The sequence below is a fragment of the Loxodonta africana genome, unplaced genomic scaffold, assembly GCF_030014295.1.
Source record: "Loxodonta africana isolate mLoxAfr1 unplaced genomic scaffold, mLoxAfr1.hap2 scaffold_298, whole genome shotgun sequence".
NCBI lineage: Eukaryota > Metazoa > Chordata > Mammalia > Proboscidea > Elephantidae > Loxodonta > Loxodonta africana.
The window spans coordinates 104703-131429 of record NW_026975018.1 but is presented as its reverse complement, the minus strand read 5'-3'; the positions used below and the strand labels follow the sequence as shown (position 1 = coordinate 131429).

At 39.2% G+C, this 26727-nt stretch overlaps 1 pseudogene; it reads left to right on the top strand.

The window, feature by feature from the left end:
* Positions 1 to 1117: 1117 nt before the first annotated feature.
* LOC135229450 (CCR4-NOT transcription complex subunit 11-like) lies at positions 1118 to 24211 on the top strand (annotated as a pseudogene).
* Positions 24212 to 26727: the final 2516 nt, after the last annotated feature.

Below are 26727 nucleotides of genomic sequence, written 5' to 3'. Positions count from 1 at the left end.
CCTCCACATCTCCTTTCACTGCACTGCCCTTTCCCCAGCCCACTCTCGCACACCCACACCAAACACCCTGGGAGCAGGACCCACTAACCGTTATGACTTTATCATGCCCTCACCCTGAACTGCATGTCACTGTTCCAGTGTTCCTATTCCCTGTTGACTGTGCTTTTCTAAAGGCAGAAAGAATGTCCTTGTCTTCACTTGGACTAGGACATTTACGCAAAACAACAATAATATTTCTATCTGCTATCATTTGCTGAATATTTCATGCAAGATTTTTCTCAGTGATTGTTAAAGATATAGTTAAATGTCAAAATTATCTAATGATTTAGAGACCATTCCCATTGTACATATGGGGAACAATTCATCCAAGGTCACGAGTCAGTAAGAGGAAGCCAGGTTGGTTCCAAAAGAAAAAAAAAAAAAGCCAGTGTTGTTGGGTTAATTCTGACTCATGGCGATCCCATGCATTTCACAACAGTGTTCCATGGGGTATTTAGTGGTTGAGTTTCTTAAGGAGATCACTGGACATTTGTTTCAGGAAGCCTCTGTGTAGGCTCAAACTACCAACCTTTCGATCGCTAGCCAGCTCCTTATTCTTTTGTGCCGGGGACTCCCCATGTTTTCAAATTGTATAGACTTTTACTGTTACAAATCAGGCATTGACACAGTTAAAAAAAAAGAATTCTTTCCGTTACAATTCATTTCCTCTGAAGTGTAATTTGCGTGCAATGGAACTTGCCCATTTCAATTTATAATTTAGTGAACTTCAGGAATTTTAAATATCATCGTGTAACCATCTTCTCAACCAAGATTTAGAGCATGGATTCAGATTCTGCTTCAACTCCCTGTTGTCTTTCAGGTACTTAGTGAGGAACAGCTTCAGAGTCTGCTGATTTTGGCAGTCACCATTCGGAGGCCACAGGGTAGAGCTGGTGAGAAGCCCCTGAGGACTTCTTATATTTTTGAACAGGAAGGGGATTGACATCTGTCTCTGTGATGAGACCTCTTTACCCAGGGTCTCATTAAATGGCTGTGTGGGGAGTTCTTATTATAAAAAGGCACCTCCACACTATAGATGAGCACTGTGATGTTGGGAAAGTAGCTTCATTCAGAGAACATGCCGGCCCTGCCCATCTCCCAAAACTGTGATGCTATGGACTCTGCTACCTTGACCCTCCTTGTGCCCTTGATGGCAGCCAGGGACATGCCGGCCCTGCCCATCTCCCAAAACTGTGATGCTATGGCCTCTGCTACCTTGACCCTCCTTGTGCCCTTGATGGCAGCCAGGGCACAGCCAAGCATGTTTCACTTTTCTCCATCGTAGGAGGACTTGGTTCTTCAGGGTACATTCTCTCTCCAACCCATGACATAGACCTCACAAAAATGAGCCCCAGATCTCCCAGCTCTGTTCATCACCAGCCCTTCCGGCAATCTCCTTCATGCCATCTTAATGTGGAATTTTCAGTCCTGGGTCGAGATGCTGAGAATCTCCTATTCCTCTCTCCTAAATCCCAGAATTCATGTCTTACCACTTACAAATTCAGTAAAACAGAGAAAAAGAAACACGCAAGAACTCAAAAACATCTACCAAGTCTGTATAACAGAAATATTGCAAACACACAGGGCTCTGAATATACAAAACAATTTTAGAAAAGAAGAAGAAAGTATGGGGCTCACACTTCAAGATTTAAAGTATCACTACAAACACACAGTAAACAAAACAGTTTTGTACTGGCATTAGGATAGACATAGAGACTAAAGGAATAGGGTGCCCAGAAATGAATTCATACATCTTTGCCCAATTTGTTTCAACAATGATGCAAGCCCATTCCATGGGCAAAGAATAGTCCCTTCAACAAATGATGCTGGAACAACTGGATCTCCATATTTAAAAGTATGAAGTTGGACACATACTCTACATCAAATACAAAAATTAACTCTAAAAGGATCGATGACCTGAATATGAGAGCTAAAACCATAAAACCCTTAGAAATATAACCCAGGGTTATATTTTAGGGTTTTTGTCCCACATTTTCGTAGATGTGACACAGGAAACAATAGATAAATTTCTCTCGGTGAAAATTTAAATATTTTGTGCAACAATGAGCATTATCAAGAAAGTGAAGACAACTACTGATTGTGAGAATGTACTCGGAATCTCTACTCTGTTTAAAGGTTTCATATCCAGATACATAGACTGCCTGAGCTAAATACAAAAACACCAACAATCTATCTTAAAAATGGACAAAAGACGTTAAGGCATTATTCCAAAGAAAATATACAAATGGCCAGTAAGCACATGAAAAGATGTTCAACATTATCAGTCAGAGAGGTGTCATTCCTTACCACATCGATGGATGTTGCCAGAATAAAAACGAACAAACAAGGAAAAAAAAAAAAGATTTGGTGAGGACGTGAACAAACTGGGAGTGCATTGCTACTGGGGATATAATGTGCTGCAGCCACTGTAAAATACAGTTTGGTGGATCCTCAAATAATTTAACATAGAATTATCATATGACCTTGTTATTCCACTCCCAGGCATGTACACAAATGAACTGAAAGTAAGGAAACAGGTACTTGGACACTCATGTTCATTGTAGCATTATTCACTGAATGAAAAAGGTGGAAACAACCCAAGTGTCCATCAAAAGATGATTGGATAAGCAAAACATGACAAATAGATACATGCAATATTAAGCAGTGACAAGAGCAGTGGAGTTCTGTTACTTGCAATAAATGGATGAACCTTGAAAACATTGTTCTGTGTGAAATAACTGAAATCCCAAGAACAATTATTGCTTGATCCCGCTTACAGGAAAATCTACAACACACAAAGATATAGAGCAGATTAATGGCTAGGAGAACTGAAGACACAAAGCATAGGGAGTCACTGCTAAAAACAAAGCAACAAGAAAAAGAATATTCAAAACCAAAGGAAAAGAAACCTATGAAACCTAGCATGAATTATTAAATATCGTATTTAAAATACGTGGTATTTTACAATATAAAAGGAGGCCAAGCACCATTCCGCCAAAAAAAGAGTACATAATTACTGCAAAGTACAGTTGTCATGTTGGGAATAATGCTATACTGAACATATAAAGCAGACTGGCCAGGCTACAAGGGATCCATTTGTAGTACAGAGAAGTTACTTGATTATTCCAGGAAAGAGGTGTCAGTACACTTTTAAGCGGTAGAATCCACCAAAAGAAAAGAGAGTCGCCATAAGGTGCAGAAGTCCTTGAGTGGGTACAAGTAAGGTAGGAGGCCTATGTGGAGTCAACTGGGGTCCATCATGGTCACATGACACCCTCTGGTGTGTTTGATGTTGCACACGACATGGGGGAAAATAAAGAAGGTCAGATCACCCTATCAGAAAAAGAGGACACTGAGATGAAACCAGCAGGATTGGCTTTCTGGATTTGAAGTTATTAGGACCAGAGTCTCATAGAACATCTTGGCATGATATGGTTCATAAAGTTATGTTTTATATCCTCATTTGCTGGTAGTGTTTGTGGTTTTCAAAGCTTGTGAGTGGCCTTCTATGATACAACTATTGTTCTCTACTCATCTGCAGCAAAAGACAATGTAGAAAACCAAAGACTCAAAGGAGAAACTTGCCTACAAGACAAACAAAGTCTACACAAACCTCGAGCTAATCTATTCTGAGGCCAGAAGAACTAGATGGTGCCCAGATACCACTACCATCCCTTTTGATCAGGGCCACAATAGATGGATTCTGATAGCATGGGAGATAAATGTGGCACAGAATTTCAACTCATTTAAAAAAAATTGGGGGGGACCAAGATGGCTGACTAGGTGGAAGCTCCAGCTGACCCCTCTTGCAAAAGATTCAGAAAAACAAGTGAAGCAATTACATACATGGCAATCTAGGAACGCTGACCATCAAACTGAGAACTAGGGAATTGACCTGAGTGACAGGGAAGTGAGAATCCACGCGCTGAAGGAAGGAGCAGTCCCGGAGTCAGGCTAGCTCCTCCCCAGCCCTGAGCCCTTAGGGGAATGAGAAACCGCTCGCTGAAGAAGCGACCAGTTCCAGGGCCGGGCAAGCCACGTCCCAGACCTGAACCCTTGCGGAGTCTTGGAAGCAGAGCTATGGAGATGATCGTGGCTTCCTGAGACAAGGCAAGCAAGGTTGCAGCGCTAACCCCCTGGGCAATCTCCGCAGGGACCTAGCCAGCACACACAGGCTACACACTCCTCCGGAATCTCAGATAAAACAGTCCTCATGAAACAAGAGAAGTAAGTTTATCTAATTTTTTTTTTATCTATCTGATCCCTCCCCTCCCTGCCCCAGGCAGCTTCATTAACATTGGAATTCCCTGGGCCAGAGATTGAAGTGCTTTGCAGGTTTTTTTTTTCTTTTCTAACCCATCCTGGCCTGGAAAAGCAGCAACTAACAATCAGGTGAAAAATCCTTTCCTGATTTCTCTAAACTGGAATAGCATTACAGAACAAGCACCATCCAGGTATAAGAGATCCACAGTCTTTGGCTTTCACCCCTACCTGGAACCAGGTGGCTATTTTAATGCAAAGGCAATTCTTTTAGAGATCAGCTGTAATTGTTGTAGCTGACCAGTGGGAAGGCAAGTTTTGGACCACTCTACCTATTAAACAGAGAGCTCACTGATCTGTAGCATGGAACTGAGGGCTGAGGTTCCATCCACACCACCTAACCAGCTGCTAAAGGGGTCAGAGGATAGCAATGCCTACCAATTTTTAGAGGTACAAGCATTGGGTGCCTAAGGTACAGCTGCAGAGCCCACCTACCAAAGTGCTTTAGGAATAGAGACACACCTACCTCACTGGCACTTGGGGGAAGGCTGTCAGCACCCTGCCCTCCTCAGAGTGTGACCCCCTGCTGTTACAAGAAACTGGTACATACAACCATCACCACTACTCCTCTAAGTCAGTAGCAGAGAGCCTACACCACACACTAGCTGACCCACTATCAGAACACCTGAGCTGATTCGATTCAAGAATAGTGAATAGATACATACGCTCATATACTGGGTAACAGCTCAAACCAGCTGGTAACAGGAATAAGCAATTCAAAGGCTCCAATAATTAAGTTAGCTCACTCTAGTAGCCCATCTGTGTGTATTGAAACAAAACGAAACAAGAAGATAAGACACAGTAAGCAAATATAAAATAAATCATTACAATAACTTATAGATGGCTCGGAGACAGCAGTCGATATCAAATCACATAAAGAAGCAGACCATGATTGCTTCTACAAACCCCCAAATCAAAGAATCAAAATCTTTCCCAAATGAAGATACATTCCTGGAGTTGCCAGATATAGAACATAAGAAACGAATGTACAGAATGCTTCAAGACATCAGGGATGACCTCAGAAATGAAATAAGGCAATCTACAGAAAAAGCCAAGGAACACACAGATAAAGCAGTTGAAGAAATCGAAAAGATTATTCAAGAACATAGTGAAAAATTAATAAGCTGCAAGAATCCATAGAGAGACAGCATTCAGAAATCCAAAAGATTACCAATAAAATTACATAATTGGACAACTCAGTAGGAAGTCAGAGGAGCGGAATCGAGGAATTAGTTTGCAGAGTGGGGGAGTTGGAAAATAAGTCAATTGATACCAATATAATTGAAGAAAAATCAGATAAAAGAATTAAAAAAAATGAAGAACCCCTAAGAATCATGTGGGACTCTATCAAGAAGAATAACTTGTATGTGACTGGAGTTCCAGAAAAGGGAGGGATAACAGAAAATACAAAGCGAATAGTTGAAGATCTGTTGGCAGAAAACTTCCCTGGCATTGCGAAAGATGAAAAGATATATATCCAAAAGTTCATCGAACCCCATACAAGACAGATCCCAAAAGAAAATCACCAAGATATATTGTCACCAAATGTGCAAAAACCAAAGATAAACAGAAAATTTTAAAAGCAGCCAGGGATAAACGAAAAGTAACCTACAAAGGGCAATCAATAAGAATAAGTTCAGACTACTCAGCAGAAACCATGCAGGCAACAAGGCAATGGGATGACATATATAGAGCTCTGAAGGAGAAAAACTGCCAGCCAAGAATCATATATCCAGCAAAACTCTCTCTGAAATAAAAAGGTGAAATTAAGACATTTACAGATAAACACAAGCTTAGAGAAGTTGCAAAAACCAAACCAAAGCTATAAGAATTACTAAAGAAAATTATTTGGTCAGAAAATCAATGATATCAGATACCAACACAACACAAGGTCACAAAACAGAACATCCTGATATCAACTCAGATAGGTATATCACAAACACAAAATAAAATTAATTATAAAAAAAGATCAAAACAGGGAACCATTGATGTCATTACGTAAAAGATTACAATAATCAAAAAAGAGGGACTGAATACAGGAGGCATAGATCTTCCATATGGAGAGGAAACCAAGGCGATATAGGATGATTCAAGTTAGGTTTTTACTTACAGACATAGGGGTAAATATTAAGGTAACCACAAAGAGGTCTAACAATTCCATACTTCAAAATAAAAACCAAGATAACCATAAAAACTCAGCAAAAATAAATTCAACTACTATGAAAATGAGGAACACACAATTTACAAAGAAAAACTTCTCAGCACAAAAAAAGGAAGTGGAAAAATGAAATAGTCAACAACATACAGAAAAAAGCATCAAAATGACAGCACTAAACTCACACTTATCTATAATTATGCTGAATGTAAATGGCTTAAGTGCACCAATAAAGAGACAGAGAGCCACAGACTGGATAAAAAAACATGATGCGTCTATATGCTGCCTACAAGAGACATGCCTTAGACTTAGAGACACAAATAAACTAAAACTCAAAGGATGGAAAAAATGTGTCAGGCAAACAACAATCAAAAAAGAGCAGGAGTGGCAATATCAATTCCTGACCAATTAGACTTTAAATTTAAATCCACCACAAACGATAAAAAAGGACACTACATAATGATTAAAGGGACAATTTACCAGGGAGATATAACCATATTAAATATTTATGCACCCAATGACAAGGCTGCAAGATACATAAAACAAACTCTAACAGAATTGACAAGTGAGATTAGACACCTTCACAATTATAGTAGGAGACTTCAAAACACCACTTTCAATGAAGGACAGGACATCGAGTAAGAAGCTGAACAAAAACACCGAAGATCTAATTGCCACAATCAACTAACTGGATCTCATAGACTTATACAGAACACTCCACCCAACAGCTGCAAAGTATACTTTCTTTTCTAGTGTACGTGGAACATTCTCTAGAATAGACCACATATTAGGTCATAAAGCAAACCTGTACAGAATCCAGAACATTGAAATATTACAAAGCATCTTCTCAGAGCATAAGGCCATAAAAGTAGAAATCAATAACAGAAAAACCAGGGAAAAGAAATCAAATATTGGAAACTGAACAATACCCTGCTCAAAAACGGCTGGGTTATACAATACATTAAGGAGGGACTAAAGAAATTCATAGGATACAACGCAACTTAAAACACTTCCTATCAAAACCTTTGGGACACAGCTAAAGCAGTGCTCAGAGGTCAATTTATATCAATTAATGCACACATATAAAGAGAAGAAAGAGCCAAAATCAAAGAACTGTCCCTACAACTTGAACAAATAGAGAGCAACAAAAGAAACCTTCAGGGACCAGGAGAAAAAAATAATAAAAATTATAACATAATTGAATGAATTAGAGAACAGAAAAACAATTGAAAGAGTTAACAAGCCCAAAAGCTGGTTCTTTGAAAAAATCAACAAAATTGAAAACCATTGTCCAGGCTGACTAAAGAAATACAGGAAAGGAAATAAATAACCCAAAAAAGAAATGAGATGGGCCATATCACAACAGATACAACTGAAATTAAAAGAATCCTATCAGATTACTATGAAAAATTGTACTCTAACAAATTTGAAAACCCAGAAGAAATAGATGAATTCCTAGAAACACACTAACTACCTAAGCTAACACAAACAGAAGTAGAACAACTGAATAGATCCATAACAAAAAAGAGATTGAAAATCAAAAAACTCCCCCCCCCCCAAAAAAAAAACCCCTGGTCCTGACGGCTTCACTGCAGAGTTCTACCAAACTTTCAGAGAAGACTTAACACCACTACTACTAAAGGTATTTCAAAGCATAGAAAAGGATGGAATACTCCCTAACTTATTCTATGAAGCCAGCATATCCCTGATACCAAAACCAGCTAAAGACAACACACACAAAAAAAGAAAATTACAGACCTATATCCTTCATGAACATAGATGCAAAATCCTCAACAAAATTCTAGCCAATAGAATTCAACAACAGATCTAAAAAATAATCGACCTCAACCAACTGGGATTTATACCAGTTATGCAAGGATGGATCAATATTAGAAAAACAATTAGTGTAATCCACCATATAAATAAAACAAAATACAAGGACCACTTGATTTTATGAATTGATGCAGAAAAGGCATTTGACAAAGTCCAGCACCCATTCATGATACAAACTTTCAACAAAATAGGAGTAGAAGAAAAACTCCTCAGCATAATAAAGGGCATTTATACAAAACCAACAGCCAACATCATCCTTAATGGAGACATTCTAAAAACATCCCCCTTAAGAATGGGAAACAGACAAGGGTGCCCCTTATCACCACTCTTATTCAACATTGTGCTGGAGGTCCTAGCCAGAGCAATGAGGCTGGATAAAGAAATGAAGGGCACCCAGATTGGTAAGGAAGAAGTAAAAATATGTCTGTTTGCAGATGACATGATCTTATACACAGAAAACCCTAAAGAATCCTCAAGAAAACTACTGAAACTAATAGTTCAGCAGAGTATCAGATTATAAGATAAACATACAAAAATCACTTGGATTCCTCTACATCAACGAAAAGAAGATCAAAGAGGAAATCATCAAATCAATACCATTCACAGTAGCCCCAAAGAAGATAAAATACTTAGGAATAAATCTAACCAGAAAAGTAAAAGGCCTATACAAAGAAAACTACAAGGTACTACTACAAGAAACCAAAAGGGACATAAGTAAGTGGAAAAACATACCTTGCTCATGGATAGGAAGACTTAACATTGTAAAAATGTCTATTCTACCAAAAGCCATCTATATATACAATGCAATTCTGATCCAAATTCCAGCGGCATTTTTTAATGAGATGGAGAAACAAATCACCAACTTCATATGGAAGGGAAAGAAACCCTGGATAAGTAAAGCATTGCTGGAAAAGAAGAAGAAAGTGGGAGGCCTCACTCCACCTGATTTTAGAACCTATTATACAGCCACAGTAGTTAAAAGAGCCTGGTACAACAACAGACACATAGACCAATGGAACAGAATTGAGAACCCAGATATAAATCCATCCACATACGAGCAGTTGATATTTGACAAAGGCCCAGTGTCAGTTAATTGGGGAAAAGACAGTCTTTTTAACAAATGATGCTGGAATGATTCTGGCATAACTGGATATCCACGTGCAAAAAAAGGAAACCAGACCCATACCTCACACCATGCACAAAAACTAACTCCAAATGGATCAAAGACCTAAACATAAAGTCTAAAACGATAAAGATCATGGAAGAAAAAATAGAGACAACGTTAGGAGCCCTAATACATGGCATAAACTGAATACAAAACATTACTAAAAAAACTGAAGAGAAGCCAGATAACTGGGAACTAATAATAATCAAACACCTATGCTCATCTAAAGACTTCACCAAAAGAGTGAAAAGACCACCTAGAGATTGGGAAAGAATTTTCAGCTATGACATCTCCGACCAGAACCTGATCTCTAAAGTCTACATGATTCTGCTAAGACTCAACCACAAAAAGGCAAACAACCCAATTAAAAATGGGAAAACGATATGAAGAGACACTTCACTAAAGACGACATTCAGGCAGCTAACAGATACATGAGGAAGTGCTCTCGATCATTAGCCATTAGAGAAATGCAAATCAAAACTACAATGAGATTCCATCTCACTCCAACAAGGCTGGCATTAATCCAAAAACACAAAATAATAAATGTTGGAGAGGCTGTGGAGAGATTGCAACTCTTATACACTGCTGGGGGGAATGTGAAATTGTACAACCACTTTGGAAATCTATTCGGCGCTTCCTTAAAAAGCTAAAAATAGAACCATGATAGGACCCAGCAATCCCACTCCTCGGAATATATCCTAGAGAAATAAGAGCCTTTACACTAACAGGTATATGCACACCCATGTTTATTGCAGCACTATTTACAATAGCAAAAAAATGGAAGCAACCAAGGTACCCATCAAAGGATGAATGGATAAATAAATTATGGTATATTCACACAATGGAATACTACACATCAATAGAGAACCGTGAGGAATCTGTGAAACATTTCATAACATGGAGGAACCTGGAAGGCATTATGCTGAGTGAAATTAGTCAGTTGCAAAAGGACAAATATTGTATAAGACCACTATTATAAGATCTTGAGAAATAGTTTAAACTGAGAAAATGCATTGTTTAGTGGTTATGAGAGGAGGGAGGGAGGGAGGGTGGGAGAGGGATATTTACTACTTAGATAGTAGATAAGAACTACTTTAGGTGAAGGGAAGGACAACAGTCAATACAGTGGAGGTCAGCACAACTGGACTAAACCAAAAGCAAAGAAGTTTCCTGAATAAACTGAATGCTTCAAAGGTTAGTGAAGCAGGGGCAGGGGTTTGGGGACCATGGTTTCAGGGGACATCTAAGTCCCTGGGCATAATAAAATCCATTAAGAAAACATTCTGCATCCCACTTTGAAGAGTGGCTTCTGGGATCTTAAATGCTAGCAAGCAGCCATCTAAGATGCATCAATGAGTCTCAACCCACCTGGATCAAAGGATAATGAAGAACACCAAGGACAAAAGGTAATTACAAGCCCAAGAGACAGAAAGGGCTACATGAACCAGAGACTACATTATCCTGAGACCAGAAGATCTAGATGGTGCCCGGCCACAACCGATGACTGCCCTGACAGGGAATACAGTGGACGACCCCTGAGGGAGCAGGGGAACAGTGGTATGCAGACCCCAAATTCTCATAAGGGCCCCGATGATCATGGTCCCCAGAACTTCTGTTGGCCCAGGACAGGAACCATTCCAGAAGCCAGCTCGTCGGACATGGATTGGACTGGACAATGGGTAGTAGAGGGATGTTGGTGAGGAGCGAGCTACTTGGATCAGGTGGACACTTGAGACTATGTTGGCACCTCCTGACTGGTGGGGAGATGGGAGGGTAGAGGGGCTTAGAAGCTTGTGAAATGAACACGTAAAAAGAGAGTGGAAGGAGGGAGCAGGCTGTCTCATTAGGGGGGAGAGTAATTGGGGGTATGTAGCAAGGTGTATAGGAAACCCTGGTGGAGTAGTGGTTAAGTGCTACAGCTGCTAACCAAAAGGTCAGTGGGTATTATAAGATCTTGAGAAATAGTATAAACTGAGAAGAACACATACTTTTGTGGTTACGAGGGGGGGAGGGAGGGAGGGAGGGAGGGAGAGGTTTTTTTACTGATTAATTAGCAGATAAGAACTGCTTTAGGTGAAGGGAAGGAGAATACTCAATACATGGAAGGTCAGCTCAGTTGGACTGGACCAAAAGCAAAGAAGTTTCCGGGATAAAATGAAGGCTTCAAAGGTCAGCGGAGCAAGGGCGGGGGTTTGGGAACCATGGTTTAAGGGGACTTCTAAGTCATTTGGCAAAATAATTCTATTATGAAAACATTCTGCATCCCACTTTGAAATGTGGCATCTGGGATCTTAAATGCTAACAAGCGGCCATCTAAGATGCATCAATTGGTCTCGACCCACCTGGATCAAAGGAAAATGAAGAACACCAAGGTCACACGACAACTAAGAGCCCAAGAGACAGAAAGGGCCACATGAACCAGAGACCGACATCATTCTGAGACCAGAAGAACTAGTTGGTGCCCGGCCACAATCGATGACTGCCCTGACAGGGAGCACAACAGAGAACCCCTGAGGGAGCAGGAGATCAGTGGGATGCAGACCCCAAATTCTCATAAAAAGACCATACTTAATGGTCTGACTGAGACTAGAGGAATCCCGGTGGTCATGGTCCCCAAACCTTCTGTTGGCACAGGACAGGAACCATTCCCGAAGGCAACTCATCAGACATGAAAGGGACTGGACAGCGGGTGGGAGAGAGACACTGATGAAGAGGGAGCTAATTATATCAGGTGGACACTTGAGACTGTGTTGGCATCTCCTGTCTGGAGGGGGGATGGGAGGATAGAGAGAGTGGGAAGCTGGCAATATTGTCACGAAAGGAGGGACTGGAAAGGCTGACTCATTAGGGGGAGAGCAAGTGGGAGTGTGGAGTAAGATGTATATAAACATACATGTGACAGTCTGACTTGATTTGTAAACGTTCACTTGAAGCTCAATAAAAGTTAATAAAAAAAAAAAAGGTCAGTGGGTCGAATCCACCTAGGTGCTCCGTGGGAACTCTATGGGGCAGTTCTTCTTTGCCCTATAGGGTCCCTATGAGTCGGAATCGACTCAATGGCAGTGGGTTTGGTTTTGGTAGCAAGGTGTATATAAGTTTTTATGAGAGAGACTGACTTGATTTGTAAACTTTCTCTCAAAGCAAAATAAAAATTAAATAAAATATATATATTTATCATCAAATACAGAAAAAGAGGGGGGCTTACTGGACTGGTTCACACTTGAGGACTCCCTGAAATCACTGCTTTGAGATACTCTTCAAACTTTGAACTGAAACTAATGCCAGTAGCTAAATAACAGATTGCCTCACAAAGTAATGAATACCTCTCATAAGTAATGTGCCGCTTAAAAAAAATCATCTATATGAGAGCAAATGGTAAACAATTACTTTAAAACAAAGATGAGAATGTAAGAGTCAGGGAAATTAGATTATTGGAAGCTTGCAATTGCCTATCTAGGATACAACTGTTGGTCTCTACTCATCCAGAACAAAAGAAAGAAAGAAACCAAAGGCTCAAAGAAGAAACTAGTCTACAAGACAAATAGTCTACACGAGCCATGACCTCATCTACCTTGAAACCAAAAAAAAACTAGATGGTGCCCGGCTACCGCCTCCGACCATTCTGATCAGGGCCACAGTAGATGGACCCTGATAGTATGGGACAAAAATGTGGAATAGAACCTCAAATCCATAAAAAACTAAGCAAAAACCAGACTTACTCGACTGGTTGAGACTGGAGGACTACTGTCCTGAGATACTCTTTAAACCTTGAACTGAAACTAGACCCTGAGGTTATCTTTTAGCTAAATAATAGATAGGCTCCTAAAATAAAGAATACCACCCATGACTGCTGTGATCCTATAAAAAATCGTCTTTATGAGAACAAATAGTCAACAATTACTTTAAAACCAAGGTAAGAATGCAAGGAGGCAGGGCAACTAGATTAATGAAAGTGGAACAATCATAACAGAAATATTGAGAAAGTTCATGAATCATGAAGAATGTACCCAAAGTCACTGAACAATCTGTGCAGAAATTGTTGAATGAGAACCTAAACTGCTATGTAAGCCTTCACTAGAAACATATTATTATACTAAAAAGAGTATTTTCTAATTTCCTTTGTGATTTCTTCCTTGAACCAAGAATTATTTAGAAGTACACTGCTTAATTTTCTACTATTTGGAAAATTTATAGATATTTTATTGTTATTGGTTTCTAATTTCATAGCATTGTGGTCAGATAACATACTCTATGATGCCGATCCTCCTTAATGTATTGAAAGCTGTTCTAGGGCAGTGGCATAGTGGTTAAGGGATGTGGCTGCTAACCAAAAGGTCAGCAGTTTGAATTCACCAGTGGCTCCATGGAAACTTCATGGGGCACTTCTACTCTGTCCGATGGAGTCACTATGAATCAGAATCGACTCAACAGTATAAGGTACTTAAGGTCCCCTGGTGGTACAATGGTTAAGCACTCGGCCGCTAACTGAAGGCTTAGAGGTTCGAATGCACCAGCCACTTTGTAGGAGAAAGATGTGGCAGTATTCTTCCATAAGACTACAGCCTTGGAAACCCTATGAGGCACTTATACCCAGTACTAGGGTTGCTATGAGTCAAAACTGACTCAATAGCAATGGGTATCTAAAGTCCTTAGGTGGCACAAGAGGTTTGCTTTTGTCTACTAACCTAAAGGTTGGTGGTTCAAATCTACCCAGTGGCACCACAGAAGAAAGGCCTGGCAATCTGCTTCCATAAAGATTAGAGCCAAGAAAACCCTTTGAAACAGTTCTACTGTAACACATGGGGTCACTGAGTTAGAATTTGGGTTATACGGTCTAGTTTGATGAATGTTGCATGTATACTTGCAAAGAATTAGACTCTGCAATGGTTAACCTAACCTGCAATTAACCTAATTCCCACTCCATAAATGGCAATTAGGTTAATTTGGTTGATAATGCTATTCAAACCTTTTATAGCCTTACTGATTCATCTATGTGTTCTAACAATTAATAAGGAAGAGGTGTTACTATCTCTTTTTGTTTGACTTTCTGTAATTTGAATATGATATGCCTGGGTGCAGATTTTTTCCTATATATCTTGCTTTGTCGCTATGAGTCGGAATCGGCCCGACAGCAACGGGTTTTGGTTTTGAATTTATCTTGCTTAGTGTTTTCTGGGCCTACTGGATTTGTAGTTTGGTGTCTGTCAACAATTTTGGAAAATTCTCAGTCCTTACTGCTTCAAGTCTTTCTTCTGTTCCTTTCTCTCTTCTCCTCTTAGTATTCCCATTATGCATATGTTACATGTTTTGTGATTGCCCCACAGTTCCTGGATAGTCCTTTTTTTTCCTCCAATCTTTTTTTCTCTTTGACTTCCAGTTTGAGAATTTGCTACTGAAATATCTTCAAGCTCACTGATTCTTCCCTCAGCTATTTCCAGTCTACTAGTAGGTGCATCAAATGCCTTATTCATTTCTGTTGCAAATTTTGATTTCTCACATTTCCTTATTGTTCACAATTTTTTTGGTTAGACTACTCATCTATTCTTGCATGTTGTCCACTTTTTCCATGAGAGCCCTTAACATATTAGTCATAGTTATTTGAAATCCCCAGTCTGATAATTCTAACACCTCTGGCATTGTCTGAGTCTGCTTGTGATACCTGCCCTTTCTCTTCAGATTGTTTTTTGCTTTATAGTATGCCTTGTAATTTTCTGTTGGAAGCCAGCATGATGTATAGGTAAAAGGAACTGTACTCTTTTGGATGTAAAGTTTTGTTAATGTTCATGCAGAGGTAAAGTGTGGTGGAAGGGAATGCTTGTATGGAACATAAGTCATATTATGTCACTCTTCTACTTAAACTTTGCCTTTTCTCTCAAAGGAAAAGTCAAAGTCCTTTAAGTGGCTGACAATTCCTACATGATCTGGCTTCCATTACTACTTTGGTATCACCTCCTACTGCATTCTCCCCTTGCTCCATTACAGCCTCACTGGTTTCCTTACTGTTTCTCAAACACATCAGGCATGCTCTTGCCTCAGGACCTTTGTACTTGTGCCCTCTCCTGAAATGGTCTTCCTTCAGCCATTCCCATGGCCTGTGCTCAACTCATATGTCACCTTATCATAGACACCTTCCCTTCCACCCTACATTAAAAGCAATCCTCCTTCCCCCATCTAACTTCTCACCCTCTCCTAGAATTCCCTTTCCTCTTATGCAGCTTCATGTTTTTCTCCAAAGCACATTTCACCATCTTATTTGTCTGTTTATTTACTATCTGTCTTCCTGACAATAGGAGGTATGTTCCATGAAGGCAGAGTCTTGCCGTTTTTCATTCACTGCTGGATACCTACTGCCTAGAACAGTGCCTGGTACATAGCAGCACTCAATAAACATTTGTTGAATAGAATACTAAAGAACAGACTAATCAATGGAAAGATGCAATTATTGGGCAGCACTGAGAACTGGAAAACCTGCTTTAGAGCCTTGATTCTGACTCCATAAAAACTTTCCCAATGACTTCCCCTTTCTGCTTCCCTAGACCTCCTTGCTACAGCCCCATCTCTTTCATAGCCTTTCCAGCTTTCAACCCAATGCTGGAAGTGGCAGTGCCTGAAGCAGATGGTCCACCGGGCACAGGTAGGACACAAAGTGATGGGGCAAGAGCAGGGAAGGCAGCTGCGATAGCTTATCCATATCCATACCTTAGCTTTGGTTGGCTGCACTGAAAAAGAGCCACGTAAATCCTGTAGGATGGCACTAGACAACATAATAGACAATTTGCCATAAATAAGGAAGAGTTCACTGACTCAGCTGATAAGACATTGAGACTCTTCATCTTGGAGTTGTCCACTCATTCAGGCACTGGGCACAATCTTTAGTTCAGAAAGAGGCCATGGTATAAAAGATCTATCTTTGAAAACAGATTGTCTGGGCTCAGATCCTGACTCTGTCACTTACCAACTATGGTATCTTGGAAAATTTGTGTCATCAAACTGGGTCAGTTAACGGATATAATAATATCAATCACATACAGATTTTGGAAGGATTAAGTAAATGTGAAGTGGTAAGTACAGAAACAGGCACAGAGGGAGGGCCCTATGAAAGAGAGCTATTGTTACAATTATTAAATATTACCACCACCACCCCAGTACATACAAACTGAACTTCAGTATGTTCAAGAGTGGGAAAATGAATATACAGAAAAAAAAATATTTTTAATGCTCTTTTAACACAGATATCATCTAAGTCTTCGTAATTTCACCATGTGATGCAAAAAGACCAAAACTGTCTAAAAACCTTTGATGAAGAAAATCCTCTTAATTTCAGAAAGAATGAAATATCTTTATAGTTTTCTTTGTATAAGTCTTTTATATCCCTGGTTAGATTTATTCTTAAGTATTTTATTTTTTTAGGGAATATTATAAATGGTATTGTTTTCCTGATTTCCTTTTCATCATTCTCTTTATTGGTGTATAGGAATCCAACTGATTTTTGTATGTTTATCTTGTATCCTGTGCCTGTACTGTATCTTTGTATTAGTTCCAGTAGTTTTCTCATGGAGGCTTTTGTGGTTTCTATGTATAGTATTATATCATCTGCAAAGAGGGAGCATTTCACTTCTTCATTACCAATTTGGATGTCCTTTATTTCTTTTTCTTGCCTTATTGCTCTAGCTACAAGTTCCAGCAAAAAGTTAAATATGAGTGGTGATAAAGGGCATCCTTGTCTTGTTCTTTTTCTCAAGGGAAATGTTCTCAGCCTCCCTTCAAGACAACAGGAAGGAAATGAGGCAATATGCAGAACAAGCCAAGGAACACACAGATAAAGTAATTGAGGAAATTAGAAAGATTATTCATGAACATAATGAAAAGTTTAATAAGGTGGAAAAATCCATAGAGAGACAGCAATCAGAAATTCAGAAGATTAACAATAAAATTACAGAATTGGATAACTCAATAGAAAGTCAGAGGAGCAGAATTGAGCAAATAGAAGCTAGAATTTCTGAACTCAAAGATAAATCACTTGGTACTAATATATTTGAAGAAAATCAGATAAAAGAATTTTAAAAAATGAAGAAACCTTAAGACTCATGTGGGACTCTATCAAGAGAAATAACCTACGAGTGATTGGAGTACCAGAACAGGGAGGATAACAGAAAATACAGAGAAAATTGTTGAGGATTTGTTGGCAGAAAACTTCCCTGATATTGTGAAAGATGAGAAGATATCTATCCAAGATGTTCATCGGACTCCACATAAGGTAGATCTTAAAAGGAAGTCACCAAGACATATTATAATCAAGCTTGCCAAAACCAAAGATAGAAACAATTATAAGAGCAGCAAGGGATAAAAGAAAAGTCACCTACAAAGGAGAGCCAATAAGAATAAGCTCGGACTACTCAGCAGAAACCATGCAGGCAAGAAGGTAACGGGATGACATATTTAAAAAATTGAAGGAAAAAAATTGCCTGCCAAGAATCATATGTACATCAAAACTGTCTCTTAAATATGAAGGTGAAATTCAGACATTTCCAGATAAACAGAAGTTTAGGGAATTCGTAAAAACCAAACCAAAACTACAAGAAATACTAAAGGGAGTTCTTTGGTTAGAAAATCAACCAGAAGTCAACCCAGACAGAGAAATCCAAAAAAACAAAGCAAGATCAAAAAAAAAAAAAAAAACAAAGCCCAACACAGGGTAACAGCAATGTCTCATTGAATCAGTTCTGACTCATAGCAACACTATGCACTACAGAATGAAACACTGCCCGGGCCTGAGCCATCCTTAACAGTCGTTGTTATGCTTGAGCTCATTGTTGCAGCCACTGTGTCAGTCTACCTCATCGAGGGTCTTTCTCTTTTCTGCTGACTCCGTGCTTTGCCAAGCATGATGTCCTTCTTCAGGGACTGATCCCTCCTGATAACATGTCCAAAGTACGTAAGACACAGTCTCACCATCCTTGCTTCTAAGGAGCATTCCGGTTGTACTTCTTCTAAGACAGATTTGTTTGTTCTTTTGGCATTCCATGGTATATTCAATATTCTTCACCAACACCACAATTCAAAGGCATCAATTCTTCTTCGGCCTTCCTTATTCATCATCCAGCTTTTGTGTGCATACGATGTGATTGAAAATACCATGGCTTGCGTCAGGTGCACCTTAGTCTTCAAAGTGACATCTTTGTTTTCAACACTTAAAGAGGTCTTTGCAGCAGATTTGCCCAGTGTCTTTTGATTTCCTGACTGCTGCTTCCATGGCCGTTGATTGCGGATCCAAGTAAAATGAAATCCTTGACAACTTCAATCTGCTTGCAGCCAACCCCTTTGTTACCAGTTTCAGGCACCTGTTCAACCCTGTGAAGCCTGCGCGTGGTGGCCAGGAGCCAGACTGACCACGACTCTCAGGATTTTTACCTCCTATAACTCCAACAGAACAGTTTTTTCTTTCCCAGCTAACGCTGGAACCATCAAGGGAACTCTTTTAAAAGCACCTCGCCAGATTGCTTTCATGGGTGTTGGAAACAGGGGTCAGTGTGTGGACATAAGTGGGCTTCAAGTAGCCTTAGCTGAGTGCCAGTCAGAATTGCCAACGCAGAGTAAAGCTAGCTTCCCTAGCATTCTCAGTGACCCAGACCTCAATTCTTCCATTTTTGGATTTGACAGTTTGGTTGCCTCTCAAAACACAGAAGCTTTAGTCAGTGGACCAAAACCACCTATTGAAAGCCATTTTCGGCTAGCGTTTTTCTAACACCTCCACTCCATGTTTGTGAGGATGAGTTGGCATGGCTAAATCCAACGGAGACCGACCATGCAATTCAGTGGGATAAGTCAATGTCTGTTAAGAATAGCACTGGTATAGAGATGAAGCAGATAATGGCCAAAGCCTTCAAACACCCCTTATCTTCTCCTCAACAAACACATTCCTTGGTGAGTTGAAAAAAAATGCAAAACTTGTTTATCATATTGACCTGACTCCAGCCAATCCTCCTGATCTCGTGGAAAACAAGTCTCTAGCTGCTATAGAAATGTTGCTGAAATTAATGCAGTTGAACCAGATAACCGAGTATTTTTAAGTGCTGGTCAATATCGACATGTCCTTACATTCAATGGAAGTTGTAAATCAGTTAACTACAGCTGTTGATCTACCTCTTGAATTTATCCACCTTTATATATCCAATTGCATCTCTACTTGTGAACAATTTAAGGGTCATTTGGTGCACCTTGTCTGTGTCTTCCTCCAATCCTTGATCTGTAACGAAATTATTAACGTGCAGGACTTGTTTATAGAAGTTCAGGCATTCTGTATTGAACCCCTTAGGATATGAGAAGCTGCTGATCTTTTCTGGTTGTTGAAGACGTTGGATACTGGGGAAACCCCTTCTGAGACTAAAATGTCAAAGTAATACCTCATCGAAACTACACCAGTCATTGTTCACTCGTACCGTGGTTTAATTTTTAAAACTGTTAAAACCCTGAGTGGATTGCGTGGTGTAGTGCATATAAACAATACTTTATCTACTTAAAGTTTTACTTTCCTGGATGACTTTTTACCTTTAGATGAACTTTTGGTAAGAAATTGAAAAAAATGTGTCTTTTAGGTGTCTTGTTATCCATGGGAGGATCGGTTATCTCAGAAAACTATTATTGCAAAAGAGCAGATAAGCACTAAAGAGCAAAGTGCCTGTTTTTGTTTAAAAGCCACGTTGCAGACTTCTGATAATTCATGAATCCAGTTTTCCTGAGGTTTCAGTGCTAATGTATTTCATGATAGTAAATTAAGATAGTCTTAAAAATTTGTGATCCTGTCCTTGATGTGACATTAGGTGAGTATTTTGAATCCTCAGAGGACCAAGAGAAATCTGGTTCTTGAGCCCAGTTGCACAGGTAGCTCTTAACTTCTCATTAAACACCATCTGAACCAAGGGCACACTTCTAAATTTATCCCTTCTTATAGTGGGGATTACTAGACAACAGAGGAAATGTATTCCTTGGGACTCTTACAAAAACTTGGGAACTACTAGAAAGCTTTTTCTAGGCTGGAATAGCTGGTACAGTTTTCTGTTTGTTTTTTCTCCCCCTCTCTCAAGACTAGTTCTTCTGTAATTATTGTTAGTATAACATAATCTTTTTTTAAGTTTTATTTTTTATTTGTTTTTTTTTTAAGGAAAAACACCAGTTAGTGCTTTGAGAGGAATACCATTTCAAATAGCTTCCTGAGTGGGTGCTATTATTACCCTCATGTCTGTGGTAGGGTAAATGATGTGTTTGAGAAACATTATAGTGAGGTGGTATCGTGTGGACTTTTACTCTTCATTTAACTCTTGGACAACAGTGCCTTACACTGAAGTTCTTTTTTTAATGAAAAAATAAGTGTGTGTGTATATATATATATATAAAACCTCATATATATATATGGAGCACTTGTGGTACAGTGGTTAAAGCGCTTGGTTGGTAACCAAAGGGTCAGCAGTTGGAACTCACCAGCCGAACCCACCAGCCTCTCCAGAAGAGAAAGATGTGGCAGTCTGCTTCTGTAAATATTTGCAGCCTTGGAAACCCTATGGGGCAGTTCTACTCTGTCCTATAGGGTAGCTATGAGTCGCAATTTACTCAACAGCAATGAGTATGAGTAATGTAGTCAATCATCTGAACATATATAAAACTATATGTCAGGAACAGGTCTCTGGGTAGTGCAAAAGGTTGAGTGCTAGACTTCTACCCGAAAGATTAGGGGTTTGAACGTATTCAGAAAGCTTTGGCCTGGAAATCTGTTTTGAAAAGACCACAGCCTTGAAAACCTCTGCTCTGCACACAGGAGGTAGACATGAGTCAGAATCAACTCAATGGCAACAAACAATACCATGTCATGATTTTTTTTGCTTAGTGTAAAGATCTCAGAAGTTGTAAAGAATGTGTTTTAATGCTTTACTATTGCTATATTATTAAAATAGATTATGCATATTTAAACTTCTTAATTTTAATTCTTTTACATTAATTCCATTAAACTAGACCCTTTCAATCATAAGTATACTTTCCAGAGTTTGTATTCAAAAGTAAATTAATTCAGAAAGGAAAAGAATAAATATAAAGAAAATAGAACAATTATAGGTAGATTTCCTTGGAAAACTTTTATTATGTAATTCATACTGAGGTTTACAAAATGTGTCACCTACAGTTGAATAAATATTGACTCTAGTTCTAGTAGGATGAATTATTCTTTGGGGACCAAAGAGCGTGTAGGAGCTGCTGTTCTTCTCTTGACTGTTTGCTTGGTTGTCTTGGGCATTGAACATGTCATGGATTATAAATAATAGGATTCAGAGTCTGGCGGATGAGTTGTCCCTGACAGATACCTTCCCTGCTAACTGCAGTAACTATGATGGTCAAGGTTGTGTATCAACTTGCCTGGGCCATGATTCTCAGTGGTTTGGCAGTTGTGATGTAGTTTGGCAGTCGTATTATGATGTGATCACTTCCACAGTGAGATCTGACATAATGTGAACACCTCCATAATAGGATCTGCTGTGAGTAAAAGGTTGGTCAGGTGGACTGCATTGAATAGAACTGGACATTCTGGCAAGATTCCTGGTCTTCTGCTGGCTTTATATCCTGCAGCTGGCTCCTGTTTGTCTGACTTCCAGTTCTTCGTGCTCAAGCTAGCAGCTTACCTTTGGTCCTCCCTGCTGATCTTGGAGTCCATCAATCTGTACAGCCTGTGAACAAGAGCTCTGCTCTCTGTCCTGCCAAACTTGGGTTCTCCAGCCCCTGTAGCTCCCTGAATCAGGAGAACCAAGCCTCTATCCTGACCCATGGACCTGGAATGTTCCAGCTTCTATAAACGTGTGAGCCATTTCCTTGATGTAAATTTTCCTCTCTCTATATATTTGTAAGCTTTACTGGTTTTGATTCTCTAGAAAACCCAGCCTAAGACAGTAATTAAAACATCAACTGCAACCATAGGTACAACCTGGGAAGGCACCAATTGCAGTATGCTTACATGGAGGTGGGTGATGGGCTGACTGTTTTTATGTATTATCTCACTTAATTATTACTCCAGCCTTTAGAGTTAGGGTTTACTAAACCAGATTTATAGATGAACAACCTGCAGCTTACAGCAGAGTGTAACAGCTAAGACCACATGCTGGGAAGTGGTAGAGCTGGGATTTGGCTTCTTTACCCAGGTCAGCCTCAATGTCCAGCTTAAAGGTTGTGGACAGACATTCTGAATTTCTCTTTTGAAGCATGCAGGGGAGGTAAATGTTTCACCTGCAATTGGCATAGCAATTGTTAGCATTTGCAAAATGGCACTGATGCAGGTAAAGATTACATTGTAGCTGAAAAAGACAGAAAAGATTAAATGATTCAGAGCTGGCATTTCGTTTGCTAGCAAGAGAGGAAATGTTACCAAATCTGAGAAATACAGTGGCATTATAATTGACTGAACTCACCAAGGTATTTGAGTTTTCTATAGTATTTTCATTTGTGAAAATAAACAAAGGCCACTCAAGTGAGAACAAGCAAAAGCACTTTATTCGAAGCTGGCTATGACAAAGGAGTCAGCCACCATCACGTGTATTTTACAGAGACTCAAAGGCAGGCAGTGGAGAGGGAAAGTTTAATAGTGGAAAAAAAAGGCTGCATAGGGTGTGCTCTTATTGGACATTGTTGGCATGGGAAGTTGGAGGAAGACTAAAGAGAAGCGGGGCAACCTACATAATTGGTCAGGGGAGTATGTTTCTCTGATCCCAAGTTGGGAGTGAAGGCAAAAAATTAAGGAAGCTGGCAGTTATTGACCAAGTCCTAACCATTTGAGGGCTGATTACTGCAGAAACTGTGGTTTGTAGAACTACCTCATAGGGTTTCCAAGGAGCAGCTGGTAGATTCGAACTGCTGAACTTTTGGTTAGCAACCAAGCTCTTAACCAGTCTACCACCAGTTCCAAACTGACTTGACAGGAACTGGTACCTACCTTAAACTTCCATGCAGAGAGGGGTGCTATCTTTCTGTTATTTACATTTCAAAGAGATGGATCCTAGGTTCTTGAGAAAACCTTCCTGGGTTGTAAAACTGGCAAGTTTATTTAGTCCTTTAAAAGAATATAAGAGCTTGGCAGAAAACCAAAATGTCCTTGGCAGTTCAAAGCCACAAGCCACTCCTTGAAAACCCTTTGGGGCAGTTCTACTCTGTCCTTATAGGGTCGCTAAGAATTTCAACTTGCAAGCACTCTAAAGAAATGCTGTTAGAAAAAAAAGAAAAGAAAAAAGAGAGACTGGTACTCTTTTTCTTTTTGCACAAGGGTGGGCAGAAATATATGTGTCTGTTTTTTGTTTTTTTCCTTGTTTTTGGTTTGTATTCACCCCTACAGTTATTAAGCATGATGCAATGTTTAAAAAGCAAAATAAAAATAACTAGGCAAATGTCATTCTTGACTGAATTAATTACTCACGTCTTTCTTATATCTGGTCTATTCCATGTATTTGTACCTTTTGCAGGTCCCAGGCATCGAGGAGAGTCAGTCATTCCACTGAAAGAGGATCTTAGAAGGCAGCAACTCTCTATGCTCCCTAATTTAATTACTGTTAAATAATGTAGGCTCTGTATTCCACTTTCTGGGTCATGTAGCTTAATTTGCGAGCTTAAGATGCACAGAATTTGGTAAATCACCCCCAAAACACTGCATTATATTTTTGCATAGAATTAAGATAATTTTAACTCTTTTCAGTAGATTTCAAAAAGAACTTAGAGCCCTTAGGTCTTGTTTTCAGAACATAAACTGATAGGTCCCTTCGATGGGACTGGATTTGTCTCTTAAAAAGCAACATTACAGTTTGTGGTGTTATAACTTTTCTGCAGCATCTGGTGAAAACAGGATGATAAATCAGATTAAGACTATGTTGCAGTGATTCAAAAAAAAGGGAACTATAAAGCTTCAAGGGCAGAAACTTGGGCCTTTGAATCTGAAATCATAAGGAACAATTGCAGTTTTCAAACATTTGACCTATTAGGAAACTGTTGTTCCATGAAATCTACTGTCAAAGAGAGAAACTGAGAGTAGATATATTGATTTTTAGGATTTTCTAATGCACAAAACTAAATACTCACTATAAGAAAGTTCCTGACCAGGATTGATCATGCCAGCTACTCTTCTTTAACCCAAAGTTGCTAGTCTTTTCTTTCCTGTTCAAAGCCTGGCTTGCTGAATGTGACTTTCAAAAGACATCTTTGGGTGGAGGGCCAGAGACAGCCTTCTTACCTGATGTCAGTTGATCTCAATAAAAGAGGGAGGGAAGGGTTCAGTCACTCATATTAAGATTAGCCAATGGTTGATCTTCTAAATTTCCTCCTCCTCTTTTCTTTTTTAGCCTCATTGTATCTAGCTTCTTTGTACCACTGTTTTTTCTGGAATCAAAATGGTATCCCTATACCAGAACAATTAGGCTAGATAAAGAAATAAAGGGCATCCAGATTGGTAGGGAAGTAGTGAAAGTATCTCTATTTGCAGATGACATGATCTTATATACAGAAAACCCTAAAGAATCTTCAAGAAAACTACTGAAACTAATAGAAGAGTTTAGCAGGGTATGAGGGTAGAAGATAAACATACGAAAATCAGTTAGATTGCTCTATACCAACACAAAAAGAACACTGAAGAGGAAATCACCAAATCAATACCATTTACAGTAGCCCCCAAGAAGACAAAAGACTTAGGAATAACTCTTACCAGAGATGTAAAAGACCTACACAAAGATAACTACAAGACACTACTGTAAGAAACCAAGAGACCTACATAAGTAGAAAAACATACCTTGCTCATGGATAGGAAGACTCAACATTGTAGAAATGTCTGTTCTGCCAAAAGCGATCTATAGATACAACGCAATTCTGATCCAAATTCCAATGACATTTTTTAATGAGATGGAGAAACAAATCACCAACTTCATATGGAAGGGAGAGAGGCCCCAGATAAGTACAGCATTACTGAAAAAGAAGAATAAAGTGGGAGGCCTCGTACTACCTGATTTTAGAACCTATTATACCGCCACAGTAGTCAGAACAGCCTATTACTGGTACAACAACAGATACATAGACCAATGGAACAGAATGGAGAAACCAGACATAAATGCATCTATATATGAGCAGCTGATATTTGACAAAGGCCCAAAGTCAGTTAAATGGGGGAAAGACAGTCTGTTTAACAAATGGTGCTGGCATAACTGGATATCCATCAGCAAAAAAAGACACATAACACATACCTCACACCGTACACAAAAACTAATTCAAAATGGATCAAAGATGTAAATATAAAATCTAAAATGATAAAAACCATGGAAGAAAAAATAGGGACAACATTAGGAGCCTTAATACATAGCATAAACAGCATACAAAATATGACTAACAATGCACAAACACCAGAAGAGAAACTAGATAACTGGGAGCTCCTAAAAATCAAACACCTAGTCTCATCCAAAGACTTCACCAAAAGAGCAAGGAGATTATCTAGAGACTGGGAAAAAGTTTTTCGCTATGACATTTCTGATCAGCATCTGATCTGTAAATTCTACATGATACTACAAAATCTCAAAAACAAAAAGACAATTAACCCAATTAAAACATGGGCAAAGGATATGAGCAGGAGCTTCACTAAAGAAGACACTAGGGTAGCTAATGCGTACATGGGGATATGCTCACAATCATTAGCCATTAGAGAAATGCAAATCAAAAGTACAATGAGATTCCATCTCACTCCAACAAGGACAACATTAATCCAAAAACACAAAATAATAAATGTTGGAGAGGTTATGGAGAGACTGGAACACTTATACACTGCTGGTAGGAATGTAAAATAGTAGAACCATATTGGAAACCGATTTGGCGGTTCCTTAAAAAGCTAGAAATAGAACTGCCATACAATCCAGCAATCCCACTCCTTGGAATATATCCTAGAGAAATAAGAGCCTTTACAAAAACAGATATATGCACACCCAAGTTCATTGAAGCCCTGTTTACAATAGCAAAAGACAGAAGCAACCAACGTGCCTATCAACAGATAATGGACAAATCAATTATGGTATATTCACACAATGGAATACAACACATTGATAAAGAACAATGATGAATCTGTGAAACGTTTCATAACATGGAAGAACCTGGAAGGCATTAAGCTGAGTGAAATTAGTCAGTTGCAAAAGAACAAATAGTGTATGAGACCACTATTGTA